The sequence below is a fragment of the Cupressus sempervirens genome, chromosome 7 (assembly GCF_028749045.1).
Source record: "Cupressus sempervirens isolate cs-2001-9-10 chromosome 7, ASM2874904v1, whole genome shotgun sequence".
NCBI classification, from domain to species: domain Eukaryota; kingdom Viridiplantae; phylum Streptophyta; class Pinopsida; order Cupressales; family Cupressaceae; genus Cupressus; species Cupressus sempervirens.
Window position 1 is genome coordinate 622,920,163 of NC_143124.1, and position 25,954 is coordinate 622,946,116.

At 37.1% G+C, this 25,954-nt stretch overlaps 1 long non-coding RNA gene across 1 annotated transcript in view; it reads right to left on the reverse strand.

Annotated features, from left to right (window-relative positions):
• Nucleotides 1–1,077: 1,077 nt before the first annotated feature.
• The window catches only part of LOC149548242 (uncharacterized), a 34,379-nt gene continuing 9,502 nt past the window's right edge, over nucleotides 1,078–25,954 (reverse strand). Inside the window, exon 2 of the long non-coding RNA XR_016354007.1 lies at nucleotides 1,078–1,445. This is a non-coding gene — a long non-coding RNA (uncharacterized LOC149548242). The remainder of the gene's footprint in view (nucleotides 1,446–25,954) is intronic.

The window sequence follows — 25,954 nt, forward strand, 5'->3', positions numbered from 1 at the left end:
TCAGACATTGGAGCTTGCTTGTCTAGCAGTAAAGATTGACTAGCTTGTGTTCATATGGCAAGTGATTCCTTTCAGGAACAAACCCAAGTCTAAGGGACTCTTGGCATAATTTATTCAGCAAGGAGTGCAATGAGACGCTGGGAGTGCTCATTGTCAACTTGCACAAGAAAAGAACTGATTTGCTGACATTGGCTCTACTTTTTGGGCTGTCCCATATGCTATGTTTAGCCTTGTGGACATTAAAAATATCTAACTATATGCATTAACTTCAAAGTTGTGGTTTCCAATCTGTGCGCATACTAAGAAGAAGGTGCAGTTTAATCCTATGCTTACATAGATGGTTTGGCTGTGTGCGAAGGATATGTTTGTATGCACACCAAGTGCTGAAAATGTAGTTAAGTCGTCAATAAAAAAGTATGCAGATGCTGACAACTGGCAATTGGGAAACAATACATTGATATGGCAAACTGTTACCAATGTGGATATTAAGTCCCTGCATTCTTAGCCACTTTCCATCCATCAGCAGTTCATCCTACAAACTTTGACTTGCTTCCTCAAACAAGCTAAAGCACTGAAAAGAAAAAGCTATAATCAAAAGTGGGAATGAGCACTGTCAGACATTGGAGCTTGCTTGTCCAACTACTAGTAAAGATTGAATAGCTTATGTTCATATGGAAATCGATTCCTTTCCGGAACAACTACAGGTCTAAGGACCATAGAGGAAAGTCACTTATAATTTTGAAATTTTCAAGAATTTTGCTAATATTGGACTATTGGAGAACAATAGTCCATTTTTTGGCTTTTTGCCACAGGGCATCCCTGCAACCTAGCCTGGCACCCCTTTGGCTTTGGAGTTGAACCTGAGACCACTGTGGAGCAAAACCCAAGGCCAAGCCAACTGTGGAACAATAGTCTATGTTAGTTTCTAAAACAGTAAATGCCTAGTATAAAACTTTGTAATTAGTCAAAATGCCCCAGCAGCTAACTGATCTAAGACATCCTGAAGTCAAATGCAAGAACAGTTTTTTTTATGTCAAAGATAGTAACTCTGACATTTTAACACTACTACACACATCCTCCCACAAAATTTCAAATGGCCATGATTTTGAATATGTTTCTGTCCAAGTTTTCATCAAGTGCAGGGCAATGAGGGGCCATTATATCATAGATTCATAACAAGTTATAAATCACCCATTCCATGTCTACACCAGTATTTCATGTAAGATTCAACCATACCAGTAGAGATACAGACTTCAAATTACAAAAGGATTTAACTTCCAATTCTAGCATAGTGTTCCATATGCATTATTAAAGAAAACCAGATATGCAATAACTTGACAAAGGTGGTAAGAAGCCTGTAACTGCATGTTTTAATCGAATTTCAGCCCCTCAAGTCATGATTTTGGCTTCTCTTGCTGTTTCCGTCCCTTGTCCTTGAAAGGATACTGTGACAAATGGAAATGGATTAGAACCCAAATGTTGACACAAATTGTACATCCATATAATCTCACTAGATGAAAGTTTCTTCATTATTGTACAGATCTTATAGAAAAGAGAAACAATTTACACAAATTTAGAGCCAATCAAGCACATAGAACACCACCATCTTATTTTTCTGGCATTCATTCAATTGTTTTTTATAATATTTGCATAATACAAAAAAAAAATTGTAATAATCAGATTGAAATAAGCTGTCCAAAGCGACCGTCACTGAAACGATTTGACAACCTCTGGCTGATGCAACCTCATTACCAATGGAAAAATCAAGCAATAGCTTTCATTAAACGGTAAAAGCTACAAGCAACACTGTCTGAAAGGAAATAATTCTTTACAACATTCCTATCTTATTCAGATCAGATTGCAAAATTTTTTGCTAACCTGGGCACAGTTTGCAAGGCTAAAATATCAGCAATGCATTCATGATTACTTGCTAAATCCAGTTTATTACAGTCAATGATGCTTGCAAGATGGCTGAGACGAGTACAGTTGTAGGCCATAGCTTCACAGGCCCCTTGTGCAACACCCTTGAGAACATATATGTTGAAAAATGCAATTGGAGACCACAACAATTATGATTTTGAATTAGATGGATCATAACAATTAGGACTTGACCATCTTGGAGAAGGTAGTCAATAACCATATGCATAATTGAGTGCCAGCAAGCCAAAACCTTGAGATTCAATGCAATATTTTGTAGCCTTTAGATTGTGACCCCATAACCTCTTGTTTTGTCAGGCAAACTGCTGCCAATGGGTGTACCTAATTGCATTAAAAATCAAAAAACTACAATGTCTCAGCCACAGAGAAAATTGGGACTCCAGTGACCTCAATGACCTCCTGAAGTTGCTTGATTTGTGCAGGAGTAATACATTTTGTGGAATCTTACAATTTATGCACAAGTGCACATCACATTACGAGACAGCCCTTGCTGTATTACAACCACATTCTATTTCAGACCCTTGACATCCTGCATCATCTCAACTCAGCTTGCACCAAATATCATAACTTTCACTCACCGTCTCTTTAAGCTTCACAAGCCTTTATTGAAATCACACAGATAGGATTTGCCACATGATTCATTGCCCATTCCACGCAGTCAAAGTTACCAGATGTCTGCACCACATTGTAAATGAAATGCTCCAATAAATCGATATTGTGGATATGTGCCCTGTCAGGTCCTTCTAACCTATGATCCGCCTGATGATGTCTGCCTCCACTTTTCCATGGATGATAAACACATCTTCAAACTGATCTTCTACCAACCTTTGCTTACAGTTTCTAGAACAGATATGAAATCACCTTCGTTCACCACTGTGTTAACTGAAAAGCTCATCATTCTATATGCACAATGACCTTACACCCTAAGGGTTGAAAGGCACGAGAATCCAACTTTTTGAAATGTAATGTAGTGCCTTTTTAAGCTTGCAATCAGCCTTCTGTCTTGGCATTACTTTTTGAGGACTCAATAAAATTATTTGAGTTGAAATGCGATCCTCGTATATTTTCCATGTGATTCCTCGTATCTGTATCACATGTCCATGCAATGATCTGCCCGATTGATTGACACTTCAGAAATTCTTATATTTTGAAAATTTGGCCATGAATTTATTTGATTGGTAATAAGTACTATCCTGTTGTCCTCCTGGTCTATTGCTTGATTCAAAAGGTCAGCAACCATATCCACTTCTTAAAAGACATGCATAATTGTGTAATCTTCCAGTTCATTAAGTATAACTTCCCAATAACCCACATGTATAACTTCCAATTTGGTGTCTTTTTATTCATGATTGCTTCTATATCTATTGGTAAATCGCCTTCAGTGTCTACACTGCTCTTTTCTCTGCACAATAAGATACCTTTATAAAGTGCTGCAAACTCGACATTGGTATGTTCCATTTGGAAGCTCAATGAAGCTGCCCAAATTAAGCTCCCACTGCTATTCCTGATGATGAAAACTGAACTGGAGGCAGCCGGATTACCTCTAAGAGGCTCCATAAAATTAAGCTTCAATCTCCCTCTAGAGTCAACATTTCCGTGTCCTTAAGAATCCTGCCGTTCCCTTCACTTCATAAGTGCCGCATTATCATGCCTGGGATAGTCATCAAAAGGCTCATTCATTGGCCAACCACTAAAAATATTCCTTACATTGTTGAATAGTGGACCCTGCCAATCAAGCATGTTTCGAGATTCTGTCAATCCTCTATAAGTTACTAAGTTGTAATTGATATTATAGGTTCAAACTTAAAGCATAATTGTAATTGGCAAAATTAAGTAGAAAATTACCCCTTTCATGTCTTGGACTTTTAATTTGTTTCACTTTCTGGCTCTCCAGTCAGTTTGGCAAAAAATAACAAAATCAGCATTTATTTCTCCCTGTTTTGAATTTTTATGAAAATGTCAACATCTTTGGTTTCCTATTTCCTTGAGTTTTTTTCCAATTTCAACCCAGGTTGTTGAATTTCAATTTATTTTTGGTTTGCCAAGTTAATGCCATTCCAAATTATGCTACCATGTTGAAAGCACGAGATTTAATAAGAAGGAACTTGCATGTATTTATTTGTTGGTGCATAAACTTTTTGTCAAATCCATAAATTCCCTTTGTCATTAAGTATGCAATTGATAAAACATTCTAGGGGATTCATCAAATGATTCAAATGCCCTGTTATTCCATTCTCACCAGTAGGCATGAACAAGATTTCTCTCCATAATTGTTACAAGATCAATCTTGTGTTTCTTCCAGTGGTATCTAAATATTTAACTCTGTATTCAACTATTATACCATCAACTTAAGTCAATTCATTTGATAGATGAACTCTAAATAATCAATACCAAAGAACATTTATTTCAACTAGCTAAATAGCAATATTTGCAGCTTCAACACAAAAGTGCTAAATGTCTGCATGTATTCATAAATATTGATCAAGTTGATTCTTCCACCATCTTCTGTAGTCATATAAATCTACTGTCAGGTATGTGACCTCAAACAATTATTATACGAAATAAATTTCCCAAATTTTACAAGCTGCCAGGAAACACATCCCCCCTTCAAGAAATGTGTTTGAACAAATAGAACAAGACAATGGTTCCCAGTACAGTTCAAGGACTTGAGATTCCCAACTTCGAAAAAGGGTTCACTTTCAATCATTGAAAATAATTTGTGAACATATGAAAGAATAAATGAATTTTAAAGATGTCTATGAGACCAACAGTCTAAGGGACCAAGCATCAAATTTCAGGCCATCCTCATGTCCTTCTCAATGTCCACTCTCCAATTATGGATCTTTATCTGGAAACCAGCAGTTTTGTGAATCCTTGCTTCTTCAAAAAGTTGGTTTAGACAGCCCTCCTTCCGACTGTTTTCATACCGACCACGGATGTCTTCGTAAGCAGCACATTCAAAAATAAATCACCATTCAGTTTCAATGAGTCCTTTGTAGTAGAAAGTACAACAGTACAAAGACCATCAAGTACGAAAATTTCCACAGTTGCATATAAGATTTCCAACTTCAAAGTTCTCACTTTCTATCATCAAAAATCATTTTTAAACATATGAATGAATTTTAATGGTGTCCATAAGACCGACAGTCTAAGGAACCAAGCGTCAAATCCTAGGTCATCTTCATGTTCTTCTCAATGCCCACTCTCCAATTATGGATCTTTATCAGAAAACCAGCAGTTTTGCGAAGCCTTGCTTCTTCCAAAGGTTGGTTTAGACAGTCCTCCTATAGGCTGTTCTCATACAAACCACAGATGTCTTGGGAACACCTATTTGAGAAATCATTTGAAAGACCTGAAGCTATGGGAACTTTAGCTACCTAGTGTATGCATTATTTGCCAATAAACATGACCGAATCCCACAGAAATTCTCACCACAATGGAGGACTTATATTACATATTACAGGTAATATTATAGGAGTTTTTAATTCAAGCGCGAAAGACAGATCTGAAGAGAACTGGCAAAATACAGAATGTCAACTAAAAAATAGCTACCTATTTTAGACTAAAGACCAATGGGAACTACAGCTAGCTAGGGTATGCATTATTTTCCAATAAACATGACACAATCCCATGGAAATTCTCACTATAATGGAGGGCTTAAGTATCCTATTACAGACAATATTATAGGAGTTTTTTATTCAATGGTAAAAGACAGATTTGATAGGAACTGGAAACTTTATATACTGAACATTGGCTAAACAATAGCTAACCAACAGCCAAAAAACAGAAAAACCAACAAAACATTACCACTAAGAAAATCACTGAGCACAACTGAAACTACAGATTATTCAAGATTGTGCAAATCTCACCAGCTTTTCTTCCAGGGCATTGCAGTAGTTCTCCCTTTGTCACTAGCCTCTTCCAGGGCTCTCTTTGAATGCCTTCAAAACCAAAGCACCATTCTCAACGGTGCTTTTTTCACTTAAATAACCAAGTTTAAGGATCCATTTATGTCTCTGATCTCCTAATCAAGTTTATCAATTCTGGATTTTGCTATACCAAGCCTGCGGCAAGAATAATTCAACATTACTAATTCTTTCCTTCAGATTCATGCCTTCAGAAATCAGCTTGTTTGCATCAAGGCCTCCCACAGATGATAATTTAGTTAATCCACAACCTTGGGGGTTTGCATATCATGAAGAGATTGATTTCTAAGAATAGAGAATTTAGCATCCATCCTATTAATTTCAATATAATACCATTTCATCAATTTATGAACCTATGAAGCTTCAAACAAGGTGTCAATATTAGTGTTGATGTGTTTAACGTGGCTAGTAAGATCCTCCAAGGTCTCAAAATTGCCCAGAGACTGAGTAGAAGCCTTAGAGGAAGGTGGGCAAGAGTCTAGAAAACCAAAGAAAGCTTTCCGTGTTTTGATCAGAGAACATTGTCGCTTTACCTTTTTCTTGTGGCAAGCTGAAACTAGTGTCCTACCCAGGAGCCCTGGCATGAAACCTCCCTTCTCCACTGAGCGCTGCACCCCAGTACCACTAGCCTTAGGATTCTAGAAAGACTGACTGAAAAATGAAACTGATGCTCATTCTCTTCCTCCCTTCTATGGACATGTACCTCCTCTCTCTTACTCCCTTCTTTGGACATGTACCCCCTCTCTTCAGTTTCCTTACCTATGGAATCTCCACCCTGTGGCCCAGAGGGATTATGATCTGGGATAAAGTATCAGAGTTTGCAAAAATCTCCCCATTGCCCATCCACCAACAAATATCTATCTATAGTAGGTTCTACTTCCAGGATAGAAGGATCTTTCAGACTCCCTTCTGGGTTTTCAAGAAAATTTGTGGGACGCAATGTTTTCCTTACATTCTGTTAGCACCCCATTTTACTGTGTCCAATTCGGCTTGATTCATAACTCCCATATGGATTTTGGACTTATTTACCAATCAATTTTAACGAGTCTCAGAGTTTTTCCTAAAAATGCTGAGAAATGGATAGCTCAAATATGGGGTAAGGAGCCAAATATAACATTCATAAAGGGGATATTTGAAATACAATTTTCAAGTCATGAGGGGCAGCAACAAGCTATTGTAGAGGGCCTATAAAAGCACAAGTGTAAGAAAACAGAAATGGAAAAGGCAGTTTAACTGTCCTTATATAAAATTCTGGGCTTATTTACCAATCACTTTTAACCGGCCTCGGAAATTTTCGAGCCAAATATAACATTCATAACAAAAGGGGATATTTGAAATACAATTTTCCAGTCATGAGGAGCAGCGACAAGCTATTGCAGAGGACCTATAAAAGCAAAAGAATAAGAAAACAGAAATGGAAAAAGAATGTTCTTATATAAAATTCTTGATACAGAAATTTGGACAAGACTAAATAATTTACCCTTGGAATACTAGAGTGAAGAACATTTGATAGAGATGGGAAAATGTATTGAAGTAGTAGAAGCAGATAGCAGAGCATTAACGCATTCTTGCAAGGTATATGCTAGAGCGAAAATAAGAAGAGATCTAGATATACCATTTTCTAAGCAAATAAAACAAGTAACAGGAAAGGGGATCTTCAAAGAGGAATTAGATTATGAAAACATACCATTCAGGTATTTTTATAGCTCATAAACTGACACGATGCACAAGAATGCAGAAACAAACAATTATTGAGCAACATGAGGTGTAAAAATGAGAACATTTCAAGGGTAAATTATAGGAAAAAAAGATAGCTCAAGGAAGAATATGATAAATATATTCCATAGCATAATCTAGGAAACAAAGTATCTATTCACTATGACAAAGTTAGGCCATCACAGGAGGAGTTGTTTCTGAAATTCCAAATAGCTAGAAGGAACACTGTACACTAACAGCCATCAACAAAGCATTCCCAAATGTAACCTTGCTACAGGCATCAAAAGCGGAGTTCTTTGTGAGCAAGATAAATGAAATGCGAGTCAGTGGTGATAAGGAGTCTAAATGTTATTATTGAAATAGAAGAGGATTTTATAAAACTTGGTAATGATGACAGAGAGGAGATATAAGAAGACGAGAGAAATTTTTACTCAACAAAAAATGCTTCTTGCACTGGCAAGGAAAAGTGACACCAAGAAAGTAGAAGGAAAAACAGATGCAGCCAAAATGGAGGAACATATGCAACAAGAAATGGAAGCTGAAAAATGAATGGTGAAATGTTTCCCCGCACACATATACCCTGACACAGGACACCATAGGAGGTCTCACACCCACACTCAAATGGGAAGGCTTTAACCAGTAATAACTTTGTACAGACTTCCAGTCAAACCAGTGACAGGAACTTGAACCACAACTAATTAATTTCTATAACACAAAAGCACAGAAAAAATTCCAATATCAACACAAATAACAGCATAGCCTACGAGCAACCAATGAAATCATATCTCTTACAGTTCACATGATGAGATGAACCACAGATCCAAAGTAAGAGTTGAATCATTCTTTATTCTCCAACAAATTTGACATTGCTTAAGGGATCCCTTTTGGGATTCAGGTTTGTTCTCGCACATACAATCTGAAGATTACCTAAACTGCTCGGCCATAGCCTTTTCTTCATGCCATTTCACTAACTCCTTCCTTCAGAATTGCTGCTATCCCTGACAAGTACCTTTTTCTCTCTGCCTTTATCATTGAGAAACCACTCTCTCCATCTCTACTTAGCGATGACTTGGTTTATTGGTTTTACCAAACAACAAGCACGGTCAACACCATTTCTCTTTCTCCTTTGATCCAAACGCTATATACATGTATGTTCTCTCTCTTGACCACACCAATTCCTTATCAGCAATCGCGCTCTACTATGCAGATCTTCATGCCTTCAACTCACCCTCTACAATCTGCAATCTCTGTTTTTCCCCTCGAGCACACCTTCTCCTTTTACTGGTATGTCCACCAATCTTTCTCCTCTATTCAAAACTGTTCACTTTCTAAGTAAAACTCGAAGACTACTTCCTTCAACCATCCTCATTTCAGGAAAATCTACAGACACATTTAGTCATGTTATTTTATGGGAATCGCTTGCAGATGTAATAACGCTGCCTTCTTGGTATGTGTGTTCCAAATGCAACATCCTCTTAGATTTATATTGAGAATAGGCAATGAATAGTCATGTCTATTCGTTAATCAGATAATTAATATAATAATATATTTTATCATATATATATATATATATAAAATTTTATTAATTTCTCTCATATTTATATCTCAATTATATCTCATATAATTATATATATGTTTATCCGACATAAGCTATCAAACATCAACACTCCCTCTTAGCTAGGGAGGATAAACACAAAACAAATATTACACCATTGGTAATATTGGGAATGACAAGTTTTAAAATATCTCATTTGTTACCTCAGAAGTTTTCCACCAATTGGTATCGCATTTGATGTACTCAAATAAGTTTTGATATCACATCCGACATCAAGAGTATTAGCCTCCTAGAATATTAATGATATTCACCAAGTACTCAAAAGGTTTTGGCATCACATCTGATATCAAGAGTATTAGCCTCCTAGAATATTAATGATATTCACCAAGTACTCAAAAAAGTTTTGATATCAAGAGTATTGACCTCCCAAAATATCAATAATATTCACCAAATACTCTTTGAGTAATGGCCTTCCAGAATGTTGATATGCAAGACATTCACCATATACTCAATTTGTTTGATCTCATAATATAAGTTATTGTAAGATCGTCACCTTATAGTAACTTCTACAGATAAAAGTGACATCATTCGGAAGCTAAGTTACCACATTCGGTCACTGAGGGTGGAAGTTGGGGTTCGATTCATCCAAAATTCTGATTCAATTCGAAATTGGTTCAAATTCGCCTGCAAACTGAGAAATTCCTCCATATTCGTCACGCAGGACCCTGGTCAACTTCCGTGTGAATTTGGTCGACTTGTTTTTTTCCCTATGCGAGCCCTGAATGAATTTTTGGTGACTGGGTGACAACTTGAGCAGTTTGGACTTCCATTTTAGAGTTTTTTCTACTTTTTCGATTTCAATTTTTGGTTTGAAAAGCACACACGGCATTATAAAACCCACATATTTACACCACCAACGCAGCTAAACACGCATTACACCAGCAACGCAGATAAACACAGAAATGGCTATTTGAAATACGCAGTTTACCGCAGAACAGTGTCGTGGACCAGCAACACCAGTGACAGATTTCCAACTCAGCACTGCGACTCTACTTGTCTTTGGCTTTGTAATGTTTTTCTCAATTTTTCCTATTCTGTAAAAATTATATCGTGCAATCTAAGGTTTTCTTAGTTATATTATGTTTTATATAAAAAAAAAACGTTTCAAGTTTTAGAATTTAAATATTTTCTTAAAATAAACTTTAATTTAATATGTTTAACTTATGCTTTTCTAAATTATATTTTTACTATTTGACTCAAAATTTGAAGTCATTAACAAAATACAAGTGTTTTTATTTTATTAATATTATTAAACTATTTTAAAATGATATATATATACACACACACACATATATATGATGAACCCAAAACGAATCCAAACCCAACTCAAAAAAATCTTGGACGAATTTCGAACCCGAATCTCGAACCCGCATTTGAATTGGAATCCGAACCGGCAACTTATTTTGGAAGTAGTCACTTCCTCATGATGTATACAGGTGGTAGGCCCATTAAAATCATACAGTCACACATATCGACTTTCGAATTCCCTCTAAATATCAATCTTCAGAGCTCCTCATCCAATGTTGCCTCAATCCAGTGTCAAACTCACTCTGAATCTGATAATAGTCATCATTTTCCTACAATAACATTCTCAAAGGAAAAGATCAAGGCAAATAGATCTTATAGTACATATTGAAATAGAAAAGATGGGTTTACTATATAAATCCAATACAATTTTACTCAAAAGAGAATTTATGTTATGTAGTCAAAAGAAAATGCCCTTCACATAACTTATTCATATATATATATATATATATATATATATATATATATATATATATATAATTTAGTTATTACCAATCATACTTCAAGTCAATTATATATATATATATATATATATATATATATATATATATATATATATATAATTTAGTTATTACCAATCATACTTCAAGTCAATTAACACTTTATATTTCGATAAAATATCAAATCTCATTCTTGAATTAATTTAAATTTCCAATATCAATATTATCAAAATATTAAATATCATTCTTTATAAACTTAATATAACCATTATATTAAATAACATATTATATATTAAATTAACGAAAGAACTTACACAATATACTTACTTTTGCATACAACTTGTCGGGTTGGTAATTGGTGTTTTATCTTCCTATGTTAATATGCTTTTATATCTCATTCACAATATAAAAATAAACACTTAATACTTACATTCGGTGACTAAATACGTACAATAAATAGAATGCACACTTTCATGGGTCCTTGTCATTTCCAATACTAATTCTTTTCTTACATTCATTTCAGAGAATGTGATATCTAATCTGAGGTCTTTGCCTATTCAAGAGCATTATTCTTTCCCTAATTTACCATGGTCCATTACTTATCTATGCAGAAAGCCTAATGTACGTTAGATATTCTACACGTAATCTCCACTGTACATGGGAGGGAGTCTCATCGTCCATTTAATAAATGTGGGGTTGAAATGTTTCTTGCCGGGCATCATGTTGTTCATCGTGCAGAGCATAAACTCCCACTACAACCTTTCAAGTCTCCCATCATCCTTGACTGCATGACAATAAGATCTTCATAATTGTCAAGTCATCTACAGTAAACTCTTATAATTAATTTTATTGCCTCTATGTGAGTGTTAGGTTGTTCCAATTGGTGCCTTAAATGCTCAAATTCAAATAGCATTGGTGCCTCATGAGTATTCAACCCCTCCATCCTATCTTGAACTTCTTGTTTGTTTCAATTAATACCCATTTTGGTTGAGAGAACCATTCAACTTCAAAGCCCTTTGTGTTGACATGATTTCGTCTAGTAGTAAGCGAGCTCCCAAAGATGTATTTGTGCAATTTGAACTATCACACTTTCTAGTCGTAATTATTATAAAAGTAATCTTATATGATTTCATTCTCTTTCAATCAATATATTATACATTGTTATTGCATGATTGGTATTTATTCAATGGTGCCCTCTTTTTATGCAAAGTACAATCCCTTTCTTATATTCTTCATTCAGTTTACATCTGCAATCAAGCTGTGATACCATGTTATTTTATGAGGATCGCTTGCAAATGTAATAACACTATCTTCTTGATATATGTGTTCCAAATGCAACATCCTCTTAGATTTATATTGAGAATAGGCAATGAATAAACATGTCTCTTCATGGGACATGTCTATTCGTTAATCAAATAATTAATATAATAACATATTTTATCTTATATATATTACTTTCTCTCATATATTTATATCTCAATTATATCTCATATTATTATAAACATGTTTATCCGACATAAGCTATCAAACATCAACAAGTCACCATAGTTGCCCTGTCTTGCCATGTGGCGACAGGAGACAAAACCTCCCAAACAAAATACATCAAAAAGAAGAATTTGTCAAAGACGATGCTCCTACATCAGACTCCCCAAGATACAAAAGAAAGCATGTGCTCCTGCACATGAAGCCATAAAGCAGTAATTGTTCCTCTTGGACATTTTTCTTTCATCAAAACTTATATGCCTTTGTTCATTTGTTCCGCTTCTTCAACAGTCTCTCAAGAACCAATCACATATTCCTCCAATAGGGCTGCTTACTACTCATTCCTCACTATTTGCCATCCCTCTCGAATCTCTACTCACCCATTCAGTAATATAAACAATTACATAGAAATTTAAGATTTCTACTGTTGATCTTCTATGCGAAATACAATTAAATAAATGACTGATGTAGCAGTCTCTGTTATCTGTTTTTTATTGATATTCTCTTGGTGTCGTTTCAACTATGACAGCCAACCATATTTCCTTTCAACATCACCAGGTTTCTTGTTTCAACGAGCACTTGAAGACAATGAAGAGTCTTCATCTTGGTAACGGCAGTCTCTTCAGTTGTCGCTGCTTCAACTTATGTATTGATCAGACTCCTGTTTATCATTAATAAATGATCTTTGTGGCAGGGTTTTTCCCCATCAAGTTGGAGGGTTTTCCCAGGCTAATTCTGAGTTTTGTGTTCTCTAGTTTTGTTTTGTGTTGTGTATGTCATTTCTGCTATGAAACCAACATCCACATCTTCAAACCTACTCAATTCAACAAAATCATTCAGTCTGCCAAAAATCTGCATGTATCATTCCATACTCTTGTTCCTGCATGACCAAACTATTCAATCATAAATCATTTGGGGCTTCTTCCTTTTAATCACACTCCTCAATGTCCTTACAAATACCTGCATACTCTGTTCCAAATCCCCTCTCTGCCTCAATAACTTCTCCACCCTTAGCTGCAAACTGTATCTTTGTGTCTTTTGTTGTTTGATTTGTCTTCAACTCTTTGAGTTTGTCATTCCATTCTTGCTCTATTCCTGTTAATTGGGCCCACAGATCTTCCTCTTTACTATTATTCACTATACTTCTTCCCAATTCTTCTGCTGCAGTTTCTTCATCATGTTTTCCTGGGCCTTCGTCCTCCTTAATTGTTGCTGCTCCAACATTCACTCTGCATCTCTTTTTTTGCATCTCCTTATTCTGCATTCTTTATGCCAACATTATAACATGTCTTGACTATCCATCCTTGTTTTTCATTACTCTCATCTATTTGCCTCTTTAGATCCATTCCACACCAATTGTTACTCTTTCTGAACTTTGCAATCCGCTTATGTTTGTTGTCCTTGCCATATTTTCTCCTCCTTATTTCTTTCTCATTTGCTCCAAAATTCCATCTCACATTCAAATTTCTCATCATCATTATTTATTTCCATCTCAGAGTCATCCACAATCTTATTCAACTATTCAAAAACATAATCACTGTTTAAATCTGAACTAGCATTTGCACCAAAAGGAGGTGCAATAGTTGTGCCAATAGAAAGATATTCTATAAATATTCTATTAAATGATTAAAAAACAATACCAGGAGTCAAGATGTTCCCTTTTTATATTCGTAGTACACATTGCATATCATCAAACAATGTAAGAGACAGTGAGTTAAACAACACAAGAAGTGTTAAGCCTAATGCCTCCCCAATCCCCTCATCAGTCGATGGGTGAGGAAATGCTCAATAGAATTGATAGAGATTTCATTGTGAACGTTTTTTTTCAAATCATCATCAATATTAAATACTTATTATTTGTATTTATATTCTTTTGCCTCCAAACAAATTCAAACATTATTAGTGTTGTCAAAATCTGCACATATTCTTGTATTCTACATAATATTCCTCTTCCACAAACTATCTTCACAATTTCCTCTTGAATTCTTTCAATGCTGCCAAAGTCTTTTTATTCTACTCCTTCGGCGTAACATAGTCTCTGTGTGCTATTCTAGAGTTTAATTGGAATATTTAGTCGTAATGATGGGATGGTTCCTTTCTCATTTATTCAGACCGCTTTCCACTCCCATTTTCCAAAAGAGAATGAACAGAGAAATTTGTGTGGTTAAATATGTGCCCACCTGTCTTCCATCTTTTTCCCACGTGTGACAAATGTCTATACTATTATTTTACTGACTAATTATTTGGATTAAATCAAATTCTTTTAATGTGAATTATTATTTCTTTTAATTTATTTCTGATGTGTCATCAGTTTTTATCCTGGAGTTTGCTCGCTTCTTCATATGGGTTACAAATCCCCTCTGACATTCATTGCTTATTACTTGTTAGTTACTAGATGCAATTTTGCTTTTCAATAGATCAATCAAATTCAATTATTTTTGGACTTTAATAGTACTAACTATAGTTCTCTAATTTTTGAATATTTAAATTTTTCAAATAATAATATTTATTCATGTTTTGATTGCTCCTCACCAGTTTTGGTTAAGATGAAAATTCTTTTTCCCAGCACTTTAATTAGAAAATTTTTGCTTGGTTTATTAATGTGTTATTAATTAAAAGTACATTGTCGGTGGCAATTATCCTGATTAAAAGTGCGATGTGTGGCAATTATCCTGCAGCTAATAAGCTGCACAGAGAGCATTGCACCGTTTACAGCTAATGAGCACACACACACAGAGCAGTGATTGTTGTTGATTGCGACACAAGATCTACCATGAAGTTCCTGTTCACGGCTTATTGTTCTGGAAATAGTAAGATCTTGTGAAATTGCTGTTCTCGGCAGCAAAAGTTGAAAAAGTTTTTTAATTTTTAGGTCCAGAGACCCAATTCTCCAATTTTTGTTTTAATTCTAAACTATTTTTAAAAGTTTTTAGTTCTTAGGCTCAGTGACCCAATTCTCTGATTTGCATTTTATTTCTGAACTATCTTGTGCATTTCTGCTATTGTATAAATTCTCTGCATTTTATTTTTCAGCTGGAGCTTTATTTTACAAGTCCAATAGGAATTGTCATGACAAGTTTAGTGAGACGACATTTCTGCTGGCATTTACCATCTCCTCCAACAAACGTTTGAATACAGCAGCACACTAAGTCTAAAAATGGTCTCAACCATTTTTAAAGGCAAAATAGTTTTAAAAAGTATAGGATTATCTGAAATGGTCCTAATTTTACATACTGAGTGAGGCAGCTGTCTTGTATTGGGCTTTACCGAACCCTAAAAGATGCACAAAACTCACTACTAAAATTTTATGACATAGCAACAAAGGAGTAACTATCTTAACCTAAGTTACCGATTCATCTGGGTATTGCCCGGATTCCAAATCGGAGGCGGACGGATGTAGGATTCTCCCGGAAGCCCTGTGGAAGCTGGCTGGAAGCCAGCCATAGGCTTCTGGATGCGCATGGAAGCCAGCCAACAAAGGAGTAACTATCTTAACCTAAGTTACCAATTTGTCTAGGTATTGCCCGGATTCGGAGGCGGATAGATGCGGTATTCTCTCAGAAGCCTTGCAAAAGCTAGCGAGAAGCCAATTACAGGCTCCCGGATGTGTTTGGAAGCCAAAGACTAGCTTCTACGTGCATCTGGAAGCCTATAGCTGGCACAGGGCTTCCTAACGTATCCGAGAGGACCTGCGGGACCAGCAGCCAAAAACATTAAAAAAACCCAAATAAAAACTTAAGTTGCCCAATATGCATGTGCTTAAATTTATTTTTTTATATTGCTTTTTGCCATAAAATCCTAAAACAACCCTAAAGATGAATGTTGAAGCATTCACAACTAATTTTGGAACTCAATTTGCACCTACAGCCACTTCTCATTTGTCTCTAGTTTGCATTGTCATTCTGAAGCCAAGTTCAACATTTTCAAAGAGGATATATTGAACAGCAAGAGATGGCTTTCTCAAAGGAGTTTAAATCATTCAAGGTAAGTGATCAATCCCATTTTTGAGTATTTTGATGAATTTTTTTGAGTTTTTGATTTATTTTTTCAAGTTCTTGAAGAAATTTTCCAACTTTTTTTTCACTTTATTTTTTTAAAAGATATAAAGAAGCAAGTTTGGGTATCTATTTTAAGAGTTTTTTTTCACTTCTTTCCACTTGTATACATGATGTTCATAGTTGTTAGGACCTAATTTAAATTTATTTATTTTCTTATAGAATAGGTTGCAAAAAACTAGGCAAGAATGGATGTCAATGATAGTGCTAGTCAAAGTTCACTGGGGGGCCAAGGAGGGCAAGGGACTGATAATTTCAAAACTGATATAGGTTCTCCTTTGTGGAGACATACAACATGGATATCACAGGTTGCAGAAGGTGGCTCATACTATTGGAAGTGCAATTATTGTCAAAGTAATAAAAGAAAACCTTTCTATAGCTCATATTCCCAGGTGAAGCTTCATTTTATGGGCCCTACTAACAAAGGATTTGGAATGTGCAAAAACAAAAATGACGCTGGGATGACTCGTGTAGAAATATTTTCATTTGTAAGAGAACAAGAAGATGTTGATGCATTGGTCAATAGATCAAAAAAAGCTACTATCAAGGTCCATCCTCAAAGAGCAAGATGCATGCACCCACTGAACCAATTGTATCCTCCCAACACCCATTCTTGCAAGTACCTATGCCAGGAGAGGATGAGGAAGAAATGGGAAGTTCAACCCACAAAAGAGGCCCATTGCATACCACACTTTAAATGGAGACAAAAGACCATGTTGATGAAGCTATTGCACATTGCCTCTATGCAAATGGGCTTCCTTTCGACTTGGTGAGATCACCATATTAGAAGAAAACAGTGGCAGCAATCAAAGAATCACCAACTGACTACACAAGCCCAGGGTATGAAAAGGTGCATACAACTCTATTGCAACAAGAGAACACACATATAGAGAAAGACCTTCAACCAATCAAAAATTCTTGGAAAATTTCGGGTCTAACTATTGTGTCAGATGGTTGGAAGGATACAAGAAATCGGCCACTGATTAATGTGATTGCAGTTTCCCCCAAAGGGGCAATGATTATTAAGGTTGTTGATTGTGAGGGGCAAGTGAAGGATTCCGAATTTATTTCTAGAATTCTTATTAAGGCCATTAAGATGGTGGGTAATGAGAATGTGGTACAGGTGGTTACAGACAATGCCAAAAATTGTAGGGGTGCAGGTGCTTTGGTTGAGAGTTGGTATGACCATATTTTTTGGACCCCATGCACCATTCACTCCCATAACTCGATCATGCAGAAGATTGGGTGAAGAAAAATACCAAGAGGGGGAGGAGATACAAAAGTTTGTGACAAACCACCACGTGTCACAATCTGTTTTTAGAACAAACTCCAAATTGGAGTTGCTAAAGGTAAATTATTTTTTTTAAATTACTAAGTTTCATGGATTTGTGATTTAGTTGAAATTAAAATTTGTAATTTTATTGTCAATTGACATATTGTTAACTTGCTTAGGTTGTTGAGACCCGTTTTGCATCTCATACAATTGTTATGAGACGACTCCTCAAGGTAAAAGATGCATTGAGCCAAATGGTCACTAGTAATCAATGGGGCATATGGAAGGCCTCAAATTCAGAAAGAGCACAAAGAGTCAAGGGTTTGGTCTTGAATGAGAGTTGGTGAGCTTGTGTGGCATATGTATTGGATTTCACCGAGCCCATCAAGATTATGCTTTTCTTTTCTGATACAAATACACCTTGCTTGGGGGATGTGTATGATGGCATGGACATCATAGTTGAGAAGGAAAAACATTCTATATAAGCACATGAGAGTGACCCTACACAAAGCAAAACCTTATGCAATCAAGTGGAAGCAATCATCCACCATCACTATAATAAGATGATTAACCATATGCCTTATCTCCTAGGTACTATAGCGAGGAGGTACTTGGTATGCTAGGTAGAGTTGCACCATTTGTGGATGAGGAGGTTGCTGAGGGGTACCACAAAGCTATTACAATAATAGATAAGACGTCTATTATTAGTTAATGGTTATCTTGTAAATATCTTTAGCTTTAGTTTGCTTTCGTTTTTTGCTTTCTTTGGAATAGAATGTTTCTATTCTTTACGATCGTTTCCTAAGGAAACATCGTCTCATTCTTTTGTATAAATTGACCTTTCGGTCTCTGTTATTTATAAGCAAGTATTTACCAATTACCTTGTAATATGGTATCAGAGCTAAATACTTAAATTTTTTCGGAAAAATTTATAATTTCTTCTTGAAATTATTTGTTTAAATTTTTCCAAAATTATTTCAGCTAATTTCTCCAACACCCACCTAGGGTTTTTCTGCTTGGAGAAATTCCCGAATTATGGGTCTGCAAATCGCGTGGAAATCGTGGCCATTTTTTGAAGACTCGCGTTTTTGGGGTGAAAATCTGCATGTTTCTGTATCAAATCTTCATGCTCTTAGCCGTCTCAGTCTGTCATCGTGCTCTGGGAAGCAGATTCGACCATTTTTCATCAAGAAATCTGAAGTTTTTTCAAGCTTTTTTCAGCTAGGGCCGTTTTTTTCGAAACCCTAATTTTTGGGGTCCAAAAAATTTTTTGTTTATAGATGCTTGGTGGGTTTTTCGAGAGCTCAACTGGGTTGTCGTCCTTTTTTCTGGGTGCCTCGATTTTTGTGCCTCAATTTTCGAGCAGCGGATTCAAAAAACGACAGCAGATTCCTTCTGGGTTTTTCGAGCTCTCTTTTGGGTCATTCTCTGATTCTTCTGGGTCTTCCGTATTTTTGCCTCGAAAAATGTGCCTTCACAAATTTTCACAATTTTTCATTGAAAAACGTGCCATGGCATCTCTGACAAATATTCTGCTCGAGCATAATTCCAAATTCAATGGTCGCAATTATGGAACCTGGAAGCAGCGCATCATCGCAATCTTCGAATATCGAAACACCGATCAACTTGTTCTGGGTGTTAAGCAGTGTCCGACTTCTCCGGGTCCAGATCAAGATACATGGGATTTGAACAATTGAGAGGCAATAATGCTTCTCAAACTATCCGTAGCTGATGACCAGCTTTCTCAGATTCCATCCGGCAAGACAGCGGTCGAAATCTGGACACATCTAAAAGGTCTTCATGAGACTTCCGACAAGAGCAAAGCCTTCTTTCTAAAAAACACTCTGTTTTCTATTGTCATGGATGAGCGCACCTCACTCCAGGCACACCTGAATCGGATTCAGGAAATCCGTGATCAGTTACTTGCCATCGGTCGCAAGATGGAGGAAGAGGATATTGTGGTAATCACTCTTCGGAGTTTACCAAATTCCTATGAGCATTTTATCGAGACTCTCAACATCACATCTACTGGTGTTGATCTAAAGTTCAATGATCTCTGCACCCTGCTACTTCAGCAAGATCGGTGGAAACAACAGTTCGGTAGCAGCTCCAGTTCCACCTCCACTGAGCAAGCCTTTGCTGCGAAACCCTTTCAGAAGGATAAGGGCAAGTTTCAGCAACCATCTCAGCAGAAGTCTTCTGCTCCAGCATCCGATGGTACCAAAAAGAAGAACATTCAATGCAACTATTGCCACAAGTATGGTCACATGAAGGTTGCATGTCGGAAACGCTTAGCTGCCCAGTCTAAGCAATCAGGTTCGCAACCCAAAGCGAATAGTGCAGAGCACACTGAGCAGGTGGAATATGCCTTTTATGCCTTCATGGCTAAAAGACCTGCAGATCATGTACAGTCATCTGCCTGGTACATTGATTCAGGTGCCTCTCGACATTTCACTCACCGCAGAGACTGGTTTACTGACTACCAGCCTTATTCAAATTCTGTTATCTTTGGTGGTGGAGAAGAGTACACGGTTGTTGGTAAAGGCAACATTCAAATTCAGTCTGTTGGGAGGAAGCTCATATTCCTTGATGTGTACTACGTTCCAGGGATGGAACTAAATCTACTCTCGGTCAGTCAGTTGCTGCGACATTCTCCACACTTGGCAGTCACCTTCAGTTCACATCAGTGCACCATCACTGATCGGGCGACTAAGTCTACTATTGCAGTTGGTCTTGAGGATCATGGTCTTTTCAGACTTACTGATTCTGGTGATTCTCAGGACTTAGCTATGGCTACTCGGCGATCTTCCATCAGCTCACTTTGGCATCAGCGATATGGGCACTTAAATGTGCATTATCTCCCACAACTTGCTCGGGATGAGCTTGTTCTTGGTTTGCCAGAGATTCAAATCCAACACCTTGGAGTTTGTGACGCATGTCAGGCTGGGAAGCAACATCGCACACCTTTCCCCAATGGCGATTCTTGGCGAGCTTCTCAAGTACTTAAACTTGTTCATGCTGATATCTACGGCCCTATGGCCACTCCTTCTGTTCTTGGGTACAGGTATTTTCTGTTGTTTGTAGATGATTTCAGTAGAAAAATGTGGGTGTATTTCCTTAAAAAGAAATCCGATGCATTTATTGTATTTCAGAAGTTTAAACCCTTAGTTGAAAAAGAGTCTGGGAAATCTATTATTACTCTTAGATCAGACAATGAGGGGGAATTTTGTTCTAATGTTTTCTCCAGCTTCTTGGATACACATGGCATCCAATGCCAGTTCACCACACCCCACACGCCACAACAGAACAGTGTAGTTGAACGTTGAAACAAGACAATCACCGAGATGGCTCGTTCCATGCTCGAACACAGACATGTTCCGAAGCGTTTTTGGGCAAAAGCAGTTAACACTGCAATTTATCTATTGAACCGCTCACCCACAGTGGCGGTCAAAGGTAAAACTCCGGAAGAGGCCTGGTCAGGTCGCAAGCCCAGAATCAGTCACCTGAAGGTTTTTGGCTCTCTTGCTTTTGTTTGGATCCCTGATGCTTCACGCACCAAGTTGGATGCCAAGAGTCAGAAACTGATGCTTGCTGGATATAACAGTCTTCACAAAGCCTACCGCCTTATTGATGTTGAGACATCTCGTCTCATATACAGCCGCGATGTAGTCTTTGATGAGCAGCGAGGACCATTCATGCCTGTTTCTCCTGTTCCTAATCCAGCAAACCAGCCTATGCAGGTTCATGATTTGGGAGTTCGGCTTCCATTAGGTCCACCTGATGGGAGGGCTCCAGTAGCTCCTACAGCTCCAATCCTGCCAGTGATACCTGTACAGCCACCTCCAGCTTCTCCTACAGGAGCACCTCGTTTTGAAGATGCTTCACCTGAGTTTGATCCAGATTCTTCTGATCAAGATCCTGCTGATCAAGCATCTCCTAGTACTACTGTTGGTCATTCTCCTCTCCGGCCTAAGTGGTGGGCTAAGACACTTGCTGATCTTCATGATGATGAGCTCATTGATGGGAGAACTACTCGAAAAAAGAGCAAAACTATAGATTCTATTAACTTTGCTCTTATGGCCAACATTCACAGTGTGTTTGAACCTCAAACATATTCTGAGGCTAAAGGAATTCCAGAGTGGGAACAGGCCATGCAATCTGAACACCAGAGCCTGCTGAAGAACAACACTTGGGTCCTTTCTGATCTTCCCCCAAGGAAGAAACCCATTAGCTGCAAATGGGTCTACAAAATCAAATACAAATCAGATGGTACTTTGGATAAGTACAAAGCTCGTTTAGTGGCAAAGGGCTTTTCTCAGCGTCAGGGCATTGATTATGAGGAGACCTTTGCTCCTACTGCAAAGATGAGCACCATCAGATTAGTCTTAGCCATGGCAGCACAGTTTGGCTGGAAGGTCCATCAGATGGACGTAAAGAGTGCTTTCCTGAATGGTGATCTCCATGAAGAGGTCTACATAACGCAGCCTCCTGGTTTCAAGGTTGCTGGTAAAGACCATCAGGTTCTCAAATTGGTAAAAGCCCTCTATGGTTTGAAGCAGGCCCCTCGGGCATGGTACATCAAGATTGATACGTACCTCAGTGATCAAGGCTTCAAGAGGAGTTCTTCAGACTCAAATTTGTACATCAAGACTACTGACAGTGACATCATCCTTCTGGTTATCTATGTGGATGATCTGATCATCACTGGCAGTTCGGCATCTTTGATTCAGGGAATCAAACAACACTTATGCCAGTCTTTTGATATGACTGACCTTGGGCTCATGCATTATTGCTTAGGTGTTGAAGTTTGGCAACAGTCTTCTGGTATATTCATCTCTCAGTCCAAATATGCCAGAGCCTTGTTAGACAAATTCCGAATGCAGGATTGCAAACCTGCATCTACACCTATGGAGAAAGGTCTCAAGTTATCAGCCAAGTCCGATTCTCCTTCCGTTGATGATACTACGTATAGGCAACTAGTAGGCAGCCTCATCTACCTATCTGCTACTAGGCCTGATATCAGCTTCGCAGTCAACTATATTTCACGCTTTATGACAGCTCCTAAGGCTGATCATTGGATGGCAGCAAAGCGTGTGCTTCGTTATGTGAAGGGCACTTCTGATTATGGACTTCTGTATTCTCGGAGTTCTAATCCTAAACTCAGTGGGTTCACAGATTCAGATTGGGCAGGCTCTGTTGATGATAAAAAGTCAACATCTGGATATGTGTTCAGTTTGGGATCCGGTGCAGTCACATGGACCAGCAAGAAGCAGCAGGCAGTTTCTCTCTCTTCTACAGAGGCTGAATATAGAGGGACTGTTAAGGCAGGATGTGAAGCTGTCTAGCTTCGTCGGATGCTTGGGGATATGCAGATGTCACCAGCAGGACCGACTACTCTGTTTGTTGATAACGAAGGCGTTATCAAGTTAGCACGGAATCCAGTCTTCCATGAACGAACCAAGCATGTGGATGTTCATTGTCATTACATACGACAGCTGGTTGAAGACGGGACTATAGATCTGCAGTATGTTCCTACCACAGATCAGACTGCAGACATTCTCACCAAGCCTCTTGGTCCCGATAAGTTTGTCAAATTCAGAGGACAGCTTGGTGTGTTAGATAGATTAACCATTAAGGGAGGGTATTACAATAATAGATAAGACGTCTATTATTAGTTAATGGTTATCTTGTAAATATCTTTAGCTTTAGTTTGCTTTCGTTTTTTGCTTTCTCTGGAATAGAATGTTTCTATTCTTTACGATCGTTTCCTAAGGAAACATCGTCTCATTCTTTTGTATAAATTGACCTTTCAGTCTCTGTTATTTATAAGCAAGTATTTACCAATTACCTTGTAATAAAAGCTCTGACAAGATTCTTCCTACTTGAAGAAATGCATGAAAAAGTGAGGGAAGAATTTGAGTTGTTTGCTTTGAGGTTAAAGCATTCTCCATTTGCACTAAAGGACCAAAATAGAATGGGAGCTATCACATGGTGGTACATGTATGGTCAACCTTTCAAGCATCTTCAACCTCTTGCAATCAAGGTCCTATCACAAGTAAGTTTTTAATTTTGTTTTGTTTTAAACATTTATGTTTACACTTGCATTCTAGAATTTAATGTTTCACACATTCTTTAAAATTGATTTGCTTTTCATTTGTATGTTTTGTGGCAACTATCTAGGTTGCTAGTTCTTCTACTGCTGAAAGGAATCGGAGTACATACTCCTTTATCCACTCAGTGAAGCGCAACCGGTTGGGCTCCAAGAAAGCTAACGACTTGGTCTATGTCCACACCAACTTGCATCTTTTGTCACATAAGAATGATCATTACAAAGAAGGGGCAACAAAGCTTTGGGATGTAGCCCCTAAAGTGTGTGGATTTGGTTGCAACACTTCATGATCTTACTACAATCGGAGATGGTGATGATGATAGCGTGGCACGTGGTGCATCCAACATAAGTGTAACCATGTTTGGTTCAAATGATCTTTCAGTAGTTGGAGATGATGATGAGAATGTGGATTTTCGTGCAAATCATTAAGATTCAAACTCTGATGCATATTAGTTGATTGAATCTTCAATCATTAACTACGTTTTTATTTTGTTGGAATCTTGAACATGACCTATTTGAACTTATTGTCTAAGACTAAACTCTAATGTTGGAGAAGCACATATTGATATATCATATGAATTTTGATATATCTGAGAAAACCCCATTTGTGCTAATACTCACTCTATCTTAACAAACTACCATGCAAATAGAGCATAAGAGTGCAGTTTAAATGGCCCTAACTTTCGCAAAATCCCTGCTGTTAGCTCTTGAGCGAATGCTAAAGGATTTGCAAGTGGAAAAATCGAACTTAAACCCCATGTTGAATCAATATATAAATGAGTACAATTTTTAGCCACAAAAGTTTCTCCCCAAAACTAATTTAAAACCTTAAGAACAGAAAAGGAATTTTTTTTAAAGCCAGAAGAATGCCTAAAACAAGGCAAAGATGTATGCTATGCTCAGTAAAACAGTGCACTTGTGTGCTTTTTCGCCTCTCCTTTGCAATTTAAATCCATAAAACCTTTTAAAATCTGAAGTCCCTTTACCTTTCAAATTCTCCGTCCGAATCTGTCACGATGACAACGGGGTAAATAAAATAATGCTTAAAAATAAATTTACGAGCTGTAAGCATTCAATGTATGCAAGACTTGGCCTTCATACAGTGGTAAATTGGTAATTGAGACCACTTCAGCATGCTTCCAAAAATAGTGAATGGAGGAGGAATTATATGTCCTAATAGAGTCAGATCAATGTAACAGATCCACATTTAAGACAGTGACAGCTCTTAACACATACAATTATTATTGATGAATTCCAGATAAACTTTGTGTTCTTTTAAAAAAGCCTATAGTGATATTAAGTTTGGAGTTTATTTAGCTCAGAGAGTTGAAGCTTCTCTACAGAAGGGATTAAAAGTTGCAATTTTTAAAGTTAAGAAATGCTGGTAGTATTTATTTTCTAAAATTCGACTGTTGATTACCATTGAAATATAATATTTCTGAACTTACTTGAATTTCTTTATGTTTTGTCTGTCATAATTTTCAAGGAACTTGTGTTATTTTTATTCATATACTTAATTTAAAATTTCTGGCAATGTTTTTCAGTATAAACTAAGACTACAGACCAAAACAGTCTTGGGAATCTCTGCAATGAGTCATTAACTTATACAATTTAAAATTTCGCTTTTAATTTGCAAGGCTGAATGTTGTTATTGCTAACCCTTCATTCGAGCATACCCTGCAACTCAGTCATAGAACTGAGAAGCTTCTAGAATGACTATGTGAATACAAGATTGAATCTTATTGTTTCTAAAGTGTATTCTGTAGTTATTAAGATATGACGCTCTCATGCATGTCCGTTTGAATCATTACATTTCCTCCAGTTATCTCTTTGATGAACTCTGTCAAACACATCAAGTGTGTGAGCTGTGATTTGTGTTGCTGGGTAGCTTCTAAAGCATTTTGTCAAACAGCTGTCGCACATCTCTTTCACATATATTTGCTGAAGCAACTCACAACAATTGAAAATCTACTACAGGCATGAAGGCCAATCAATTACATATGTGCTGCAATTTGTATGATAGCAGCATGTGCAACTATCTATTGGCAAAAAGGAACAAACATGAAAAGCACTAACTATGTTCTCTAGCAACTGA